The 10,416-nt window shown below is 35.9% G+C and overlaps 1 pseudogene; it reads left to right on the top strand.

Moving 5' to 3' along the window:
• Window positions 1-9,294: 9,294 nt before the first annotated feature.
• Window positions 9,295-9,423, top strand: LOC121499218 (annotated as a pseudogene).
• The last annotated feature ends 993 nt before the right edge of the window (window positions 9,424-10,416 follow it).

Here is a 10,416-nt window from a genome sequence, read left to right on the forward strand (position 1 = left end):
GCTTTGCATTTCTCTGTCTACAGATCTTTGCGAAGCTAGCTTCTTAACACCATGAAGTATCTGCTAATGTCACTTTTTAAAAAAGATTTCTTCTTGACCAAAAAATCTAAATTAGTCACTTTCTCCCAATAACATTTTATCGCATCATACTTCTATACTTTCTTCAGCATGTATAATACTATTTAAAGTAATTTATTCATTTATGTGTTCATTTTTCATCCTGCCCACCAGACAGAGAAAACATCAAAGCTTGGAACTGTTTCTGCCCATTTCCATCCACACATTTTACTTTTGCTAATGAGGCCTAAATCTCAATCATGGAGGATGTTCTTTTTCCAAATGTGTTCCTTCCTTAAGTACTCTGCCTTAGCCACAGAGGGAGCAGCTGATCCTTCAATATGTTATTCTTGGATTCTTTAGAGATCTATGGCAGCCCAAAAAATATCCCCTCACTCTAATCCCTAGAACCAGAGATATATTACTTTATATGGAATAAGGAAACTTAGAGATGTAATTAAGGTTATCAATTTTGAGATAGAAAGATCATCCTGTATTATCTGAGTCTGTCAAATATAATTACATAAGTCCTTAAGAATAAAGAAACTTTCCCAGCTGTAATCAAAGAGAGATATGATGATGGAAGAAGGATCAGAAAAATGCAACATAAGAAGGATTTAACCGTGGCTGGCTTTGAAGATGAGGAAACGGGTCATGAAGCAGAGCTTAAGTGGCTTTTAGAAACTGGAGAAGGCAAGGAAATGGATTCTCCACTAGGGAACACAGCCCTCCTGACATCTTAATTTTAGATCAGTAAAATACAGGCCAGACTTAAGACAAACAGAACTATAATGTTGTAATTTTTTATTTTTTTAAGTCACTAAGTTTGTGGTAGTTTGTTACACTGATAATAGAGAACTCAATACAATTTACTGTTTAGTTTTAGTTGTAATTCCCCTTTTGCAGTTAAATTCTTCATAACCTTTACATTACATTTTTTTCCTATTCAACTTAGTAGTGCAATTTCTGTCTCTTGGCTAGACAGAATTGGTACTGGGAGTATTTCCAGGAAACAGACCCTCAAAGATGGGACTTTAGTATTGGTTTGGTTGTAGCCTTGGTTTCCAGCTCAAGTCCCAGATCCTTTCCAAGAGTAAACAGGAGTTGTGTAATCCATGGCATGCAGTGGAATCAAAAATAATGAAACTGCCCCCATCACTGATTGTGATAAGGTGCCAACTAAAACCAGTGCCTTGGGACTCAAATGGCTGCTGCACTTGATTGTTATGGCACTGGTAGTGACTACAAATACTATATAGCATCTTCACCGGAGCATTTACTGAAAGAAAATGCCAAACTCATATCCGTTAGTTCTTAGCTAAATTCATAGTCTGAAAACTGAAGAGCTGGGTTTTCTATTTACTGATTCTCAGGAATCTCACTGATAACTCACTGATTTCTCAGATAGATATCATACTAGCATCTCATCGATATTGGTACACTCACTAGAGATTCCAGAAAAAGGTATTACTTCATGGAGATGGAGGTGACACTATCAGCTTACTCAGTTGACTGACTGAATTTGAATTCATTCGTGGCCTACCACAGGTGAGGTCATATTCCCAACTCTCAGGCATGATTATGGATATGAGAATTAAATTTTATAAGAATTAAAGTCTTAAAGCCATAGGAATGTTGGCATGGATTTATCACATGTGACCTGCAAACTCAACCCAAATACATCCTCCAAAGATGCACAGGAGATACTCCTTTCACCAAAGCATGGAGAATTACATAAGTGAATTGAGCATTTCTGTTTTTGATAGTTAATCTCTTTTATAAGCCTTTTAGAGTTATTGGAATATCAACATTGAGAAAATATTTCTGATTTCAATGTATGTTATACACTCTGGATACCATAAGCCAAGTGGCAACATTTAACCATCAAAGACAAGAGGAGCACATTATCCATTAAGGGTAGCAGTGAAATACCAGTGATCAGAACAAAATGAAAGCAGCCTCCCAAAGTGCAGCCAGTATTGAAGGGGCTCATGATAACCAAGTAGACAATATGATTGCTCTGTGGATGTTGGTCAACTTATTTTACCAGAAACCCCAATACTTTCTGAATGAGCCCCAAATAAAAGTGGCCATGGAGGCATAAATGAAGAGCCCTTAAGATGGGCTCAATATCATGGACATATGTGTTCTTAGCAACTCTAATCTGGCAACTTCTCCTACTGAGTACCTAATCTGCAAAAAGCAGAGAACAACACTAAACCCTGATATGGCACCAATTCCCAAGGCACTAGCCAGCCACCTGGTGACAGATTGATTACACTGAATCTAATTCATAATAAAAGGGTCAAAAGCCCATTTCACTTGGAATAGACACATACTCTGGATACGGAATTGCTTGCCATGCCAGTAATTCATCTGCCAGCACAAATATCCACAAACTCATAGATGAATTCCTTATCCATCATCATGGCATTCTGCATAGCATTTATTTCTGGTAAAGGAATCATTTCATAGCAAATGTCACGCAGTAAAGGCTCAAGACTATGGAAATAACTGATCTTACCATATACTCTATCACCTAGAAGCAGCTGGTCTAATTGGAAGGTGTAATGACTTACCAAAAACTCATTTTTGGTGCCAGTTGGGAAGCAACTGGCTTGTCTTACAGGATGGTGAATATCCTTTGAACTAGAGATCATAGTATGGTGTTGTCTCCCCTAGATACAGAATATATGGGTCCTGGAATCAAAGGATAATCACTGCACTGGTTCCTCTTCCTTTACATACTAAGACACTCCCATAACTTCTGCTGTCTTTCCTGAAAACTTTGAGCTCTGCTGGTTTGGAGGTTTTAGTCCCCAACTGAGGAATGCTTTCACCATGAAACACAACAATGGTTCCCTTAAATTGTAAGGTGTACTTGCCACTTGACCATTTGGGGCTCTTGATGCCACTGAATCAGCAGGCAAAAAAAGGAGTTATCTTACTGGCTGGAGTGTTCATCCCAATTACCAAGGAGAAATTGGGTAAATGCTATACAATTGAGGGAAAAGAGCACTATGTCTAGAATCCAGGAAATTCTCTCATGACTTTAGTACTTAAAAGGAAAACTTAATTTATAGCAAACTATAGCAAGCCAAAAAAGGACTGTTGGGAATGGGAATGAGTATTTGAGCAACTTCAACAGATAAAATCCCAACCAACTGAGGTTCCTGTTGAGAGCAAGGTAATATATGACGGTAGTAGAAAAAGGTAGTCATAGGCCAATTACAAACTTGTAACCAGTAATGGGATCAAAATATATAGTAGCTTTGTTTGTTTTCTTTTTGTCTATGCATATGTTTATATATGCTAGTTATTTTCTTCTTCTATATCCTTGTACTCAATAATTTACATACAAATTGTCACAGGTGAACTTTATAATTTTGATTTTAGGTAACATAAAATTCAATGGGACTATGATAGAATTTGAGGAGTAATTTAGTATAGCTAGCAATGGATACAATGGCTCTTGGTAATCAGTTTCTTCACCTTTCAGATAAGAGGTGACAACTTTACTTAAACTAATTGTAGCTCTACCTCGTCAAATGGGAACAAAGAGTTGTTTTGTTATTATATCTGAAGGAGTGGACAGTTCCACTTAACAACTCTTTCCCTCCCAGCTACAAATTCTTCTTTGCCTTGTTTATGATACTGAATCTGAATCTTGCAAGCATTTCTACTTTGCCAGTTGGCACAATGTTAAACTGTAAGTAAAGAGCACAAGAGGTATACCTGGATGGCTCAGTGGGTTAAGGACTCTTGATTCCAGCTTAGTCATGATCTCAGCCCCATATTGAGCTCCATACCCACTATGGAGCTTAAGATTCTCTCTCTCCCTTGGCCTCTCCCTCTTTCTGTCTGTCTATTAAAGAGAACAACAACAACAACAACAACAACAACACTGCAAGAGGAATGGTTCTAGCCTTGGTATGCTTTTGTTCCTGTTCGGCAGTGCACAGCCACCATTGGGATGCAGGACATCCAGGGGCATTCACTCTCCAGTGAGTTCCATAAGTAATCTGGACAAGGTGGGGGGACTCCCAGGGAATTTCAGTTGCACCCCAGCAAGTGGCTTGTCAACAAGATTTACCAGATATCCAGTGAAAAGCTTCTCAAGCAAGTGTTGATGGCACTCCTGTGGAAAGCATCTCAGGATGTCATGCTGGTACCCTAATGGATGGCTTCTAAGCACATCATTCCCCATCAGGTAGTTCCCTGTTTGCCAGCCCCTGACAGTGGCTTCTCAGCCAAATTCTCTACCATCCAACAGAACTATATCCAGATTCTTTCCAGAAAGATCAGAATCTCAGTCTTTGGAGTGGGAAATCTTTTCCAACTGTATTTCTTCCTTTGGTCATGCTCTCAGCACTAAGAAGTAGTAGCCGGTCTCTGTAACTACTATTCTTGTATTCTACAGGGTTCTCTTTACCCCTTAATAATAGTTGCCTATAATTAGTTAATAATTCTTTAAATTAAATGTTCTATGTTCATCTGTTTTCTGATTGGATCCTGACATATACCCATTTATATAAGCTCTGCAAAAATGAGGACTTAGTTTATTTCCGGCTGTACCCCAAAAGTCTAGAACATTATCTGATTAAGTCAGCATATCAATAAATGTTTGTTGAAGTAATCAAACTGCTGGCTCATTAGTTGTAAATTGAAGATAAGTAAGTCAAAGATGGCAGCTATGATATTGATATAAGAATCTGAGTGGATGGTGAGGTCACTGAGAGAACTCATAAGAGTCAGATTGGGTTCAGATGAACTTAAGTTACAGATTTAAAATATTAATCAGCAAATGGATATGGGATATTGACTAAATAACCAGAGTGTGTAAAATGCCCTGGGAAATACCACATAAGATATTAACAGAAGTAAAAACTTCTAAGAAGCAGCAGTTAGAATCAAAAATGTAAGAAAATGGTGTTGTGGAAATAAAAAATTTCCCATGTTCTCAATGCTCAACTCCCACTCAAATTCCATCTCTCACTCAAATACCAAATCATCACAGATAAATGTGTTTCTAGTGTCACTGAAATAAGTATCATTTACAATCTCTTGGCTCTGCACATAATTTTCTCACAATACAAAAATAGACAATCACAAGCATATTTTTCATGTAATTTTTAAAAATTTTTAAACATTTTATTTATTTATTCATGAGAGACACGCAGAAAGAGACAGAGACATAGGTAGAGGGAGAAGCAGGTTCCCTATGGAGGTGGGACTCGGTCCCAGGATCCAGGGATCAAGACCAGAGCCGAAGACAGACATTTCAACTACCAAGCCACCCAGGTGCCCCTATTTTTCATGCAATTAAAAATAATAAATAACTACAAGGATATGCATAGGCAAGTCACAAGGTCATGACACAGAAAGGCTAATAAAAATTTGCTATCAAATCACTACAAATAAAATCACTAATATAATCTATTCACTACAAATTACACTTAAAAATTCAAATTGAGTAAAAAAATAAAATAGATGTAAATTTTGACTACCAGATTTACAGAGATTTTTGAAAAGTGGTAATTCCTTTATGAGTAGTGATGATGTCACACTCTCACAACTCACAGAGTATAAATGGGACTAACAGTTACCAATATGGATCAAAAATATTTAGAAATGTGCATTGCTTTATATTCAGAAATATTTCTGGAAAATCTTCTTATGAAAATAAATAAATATTAAGATTAAAATATATTTAGGGGCACCCTGGGTGGCTCAGTGGTTGAGTGTTGCCTTTGGCTCAGGTAGTGATCCTGGGATCATAGGATCAGGTCCCACATTGGGATCCCCAATGGGAGCCTACTTCTTACACTGCCTGTGTCTCTGCCTCTCTCTCCGTGTGTCTCTTATGAATAAATAAATAAAATCTTTTTAAAAATTGAAATATATTTAGATAATTGAAATATCCAGCAATAGGAAAGTAAAAATAAACTATGATGTACAGAAGATATGATGTAATGATTAAAATGTTATAGAAACACATTTATTAATATATGTATATATACTCTGCTCAGTTTGCCATAACAAAACACCACATTCTAGGTGACTTAAACAACAGAAATTTATTTTCTCATAGTTCTGGAGGCTGGAGATCCAGTCCAAGATCAAGGTGCCAAAAGGTTGATCTCTGGTGAGAACTCTTTCCTAGGTTTGCAGAAGGCACCTTCTCACTGTATCTCACCTAAACTTTTCTCTGTGCTCAGAGAGACTACTCTGGTGACTTCTCCTCTTCTTACAAGGATACTAAACCTATCCGATTAGAATTACAGCCTTATGACCTCTTTTAAACTTAATACCTTCTTTAGAGACCCTATTTCCAAATATAGTAACACTGGGGGCAGGGACTTCAATATGAATGCGGGGAGGGCACAATCCAGTCTGTAACAATGTACAAAAATGATCAATGATATATCAGTAAATATAAAGGGAGGTTATAAATTATGAAAAAAGTGCAATCTCATTTTTTAACAATAAAAGCAAGAAACATATACCTCAATGTTAATAATGAAGCTCAAGAGTATTAAATTATGGATTTTAATATTCCTATTTTGTTTTTAATATTTTCTATTTCTTAATATAAGGAACTTCTGCATATTGTGTAGTAAGAAAAAATTGTATTTAGAATTAAATAAATGTACACAGCTTAAATAAGCATGCATCAGTATGCCATGTCATCATACTTCACTAATTCTTCTCCTTGTTTAGGTCAGTTGGGCAATATGCAAATGGATAAAAGAGCATACATTGTATTATATATGTAAAATCAGTTTGCATGAAATAAATCTCAGTGGGAAGCTGCTCTGGAAAATGGTGGATTAAAGATGAGTGCAGGGCAACACGTTACTAAGAATTTTGAACAGATAAGAAGGTCAGTATTAAAAAAAAAAAAAAAAAAAAGAAGGTCAGTATTATTTGTTCACCTGGCATTTGTCTAGCCTGGTGTGGACTGGCCACACACAGCTGTGTGAAGATAGAAGAAAGATGTTTAGGTTCTTTATCTGACAGTCTGCAGCTAGTCAGCACATAGCTGGATTTTATGAAAAAGGTCATTGTAACTGTTTAATTACTCGCTTTTAATGACATTCTTCTTGTTTAGCTTCATTGTCCTAGGATCTTCCCCCTCAAAAGGCAAAACTTTGGGAAATGGCATTTTCCTATATTTGTATTTAGGTCTATTTATTATCCCAGGGAAAAATTCTAAAGAGAAATCCACTAGTATTGGTAAAATAGTATTGAACTATTGTCTCAACTAACCCAAATCATTTCCAGTACAGAGAACAAATTCCACTTTTACCTTGCTAACTATTTGTGCAGAAGTTTGCAAAGAAACACCCATAGATCAAGGTAAACCTAGAAACCCTAATGTACAAATAATGAGGCAGATTTTTATTTTTATTTTTTTAAGATTTCATTTATTTGAGAGAGAGCAAGCATGCAGGAAAGTGAGCAGAGTGGAAGAGCAGAGGTGGAGGGAGAAGTAGGCTACCGGCTGAGGAGGGAGCCCTATGAGGGCTCCACAAGAGGCTCCATCCCAGGACCCAGGATCATGACCTGAGCCAAAGGCAGATGCTTAACCAACAGAGCCACCCAGATACCCCGAGGCAGACCTTTATAAACTTTTATTTTTCAGAGGATATATATGTAAAAAAAAGTTATTTTTTCTTGGCAGTTTCCACTTACAACAATAAAATTTCTTGTTGCCATAATCTTCCAGTACATTTCTCTGCACACAGTGGGTGCTTAGCAAATGTTGCTGACTAAATTGCATTAAGGATTGAAGTGAAGTGTTGTGATTATTTTCAGTTGGTTGCCATAGGAACAGCAGAAAAACCTATTGTTGAACTCAACCTTTTTAAGTACTTTCCCTAGGCAGATGGAAAACCTGAAGTGTAGGAGGGAGAAGCTGGCTGAACCCACACTGGGAAGTCCTTTACTGACCCTGACCACAATGCATTATAATTAATTGTTTTGTGTTTCTCTGCTTTGGTTCTCTAATTAGACTATACATTTCTGCAGGAGAAATAACATTTTTTATTGTCTACTCTGAGCCAGTGATTTGCATACATTTTTCCCCAAATCCTGCAAATAGGTAAGATTAATATCCACTTTTAAGAAAAGGAAGTTTTTAAAAACTAGTGCAAAGTGTCACACCAGGCAATAGGCTCTGGTGTGTTGATTCCAGCAATTCTAAGAACTCGAAACTGCCATTTTGTACATTTGTTATACTTACTCTTTATTGCTCAATACAATCAGCATTCAAAGATCAACAGCAAAGCACTCAACTCTTGAATTGGTATAATGTCAAATTTGCAAGCAATATTTGGGAGTGTCTACTTAAATCAAACTTTCTCATTTTATATTTACATTTCTACATTTTAAACAGGCCAATAAATGGAACTTTTCCATACCTTCTCAATATCTCAATATTATTTTCAGCGATTATGTAACTGAAATTTCTAGAGATTCTTTGGTCAGATCATAAACAGATTTAAGCACATTGGCTTTTAAGGTCTAATTACAGAACAGTGATTCCCAAACCAGGATGGACACATATACTAAAGAATTTTTGGAAATTACACATATATATATTTTTTAAGATTTTATTTATTTATTCATGAGAGAGACAGAGAGAGAGAGAGAGGCAGAGACACGGGAAGAGGGAGAAGCACGCTCCCAGAAAGGAGCCTGATGCGGGACTTGATTCTGGACCCCAGGATCACACCCTGAGCAGAAGGCAGACTTCAACCGCTGAGCCACCCAGGTATCCCAGAAATTACAGATATTAAGTACCATGTTAGATCTATTTTATCCTAATCTCTGGCAATAGAATCACAATTAAAACCAGAAAAATAGAAAAACTAATGTAGTGTTGTATGCCAACCATACTCAAGTAAAAGAACTTCTTTTAATAAAATTAAAAAACGGATTAATACACTTGACTCATCTGTTTCTAATAGATGTGTGTAAATTTTTGCTTATAATTCATTAACTTCTTGCTTTATACATGGTTGTGGATTTGTCCTTTTCTGTTTATAACTCTACCAGTTTTTATTTTATACATTCCCAAACTATATTGCTAGACATATCTAGCAATTAATTGCTATGTATTGTTGGTATGTCATCTTTCCTATCATTTTGTAGTATCTTTTTTCTGCTGTAATTAATGAACTTAAAAATAAAGTGTAAAAAAAAAAGGACTTAAAAATAGAAATCTGAAACTATAGCTTTGCGCAGTGTCAGTATTGTAGCCAATGAGGTTTATCCGAGGCGCAATTATTGCTAATAGAAATTTGAAACTATAAACAAAAACAACATATCTCCCTATTTTGATTGTGATATCCAGTCAGAAGAAAAAAAATACTGCTCTGAGATACTGATTAGATATGAGAAAATATAAGAGATTTTAAATGTTAGGTGGAAATATCTCTTTAATTATTTTGACCTAATGGAAATATTTTTAAATTAAAAAATAATTTACCATCAAAGAATGAAGAGAAATCATAATCTAAAAGAGGGGAGGATTAAATGAGTAGGAAAGTAAAAACAAAAAACAGATATATACTGAATTTCAGGATTTTTCAGCACTGACTGAGTTTTGCACAAATAATTTAAGCAGTACAGAATTTTTTTTAATATTTAAAGGGAACATCTTATTTTAGAAATGCATTTTATTTTTTATTTAAAAAGTCTACTTAAGGACCCTGAAGAAAATATGACAAACTTTATAATTCAGAAGTACAGACAAGATACTGGAAAGATTAGAAACTGGAATTTGCAGACACAGTATAGAACTTATTTTGTTGACTTAAATATTACAAAGTACAAGGATAAAAAACAAGATAAAACAGTTAGTTTATGTTCAGAATAAGTATGATTCAGCAATTGACTGGTAATCCAAAGTAAACAGAGAAAGAAAGATATTCAAGACTTTTTTTTCTTTTTTAAAACTGGCAAGACAATAACATAATTATGAGGAAAAAAAAGTACTCATTACTTGGTTTATCAGTCTGGCATATTCTTTAGAAACAAATGGCATGCTCAAATTTCATAATTTGAGGAGAATTTAATTGAGACTATCCACCACTCATAAAAATGTACCAAAGAGCGGATAAAACTTCAGTTAGAGTTTGATATATCTGGGATAGAAACAATGGGCCTCTGCTAAGACTAGAGCCTGAAATGAAGAAAGGAGAAGGCACTTTTCAGAACTAAAAGACTGAAAGAGCCAGGTGAACTGGGTCTCTGAAGGGGAGCAGGACTCAGCTGGCCAATGGGGACCCAGAAGGTAAGAAGGAATTCCTGACTTCTATCTTTTCTCTCATGAGATCCCTGGCAATTCTCCCC

This window comes from Vulpes lagopus, chromosome 9, assembly GCF_018345385.1.
Source record: "Vulpes lagopus strain Blue_001 chromosome 9, ASM1834538v1, whole genome shotgun sequence".
NCBI classification, from domain to species: Eukaryota; Metazoa; Chordata; class Mammalia; order Carnivora; family Canidae; genus Vulpes; species Vulpes lagopus.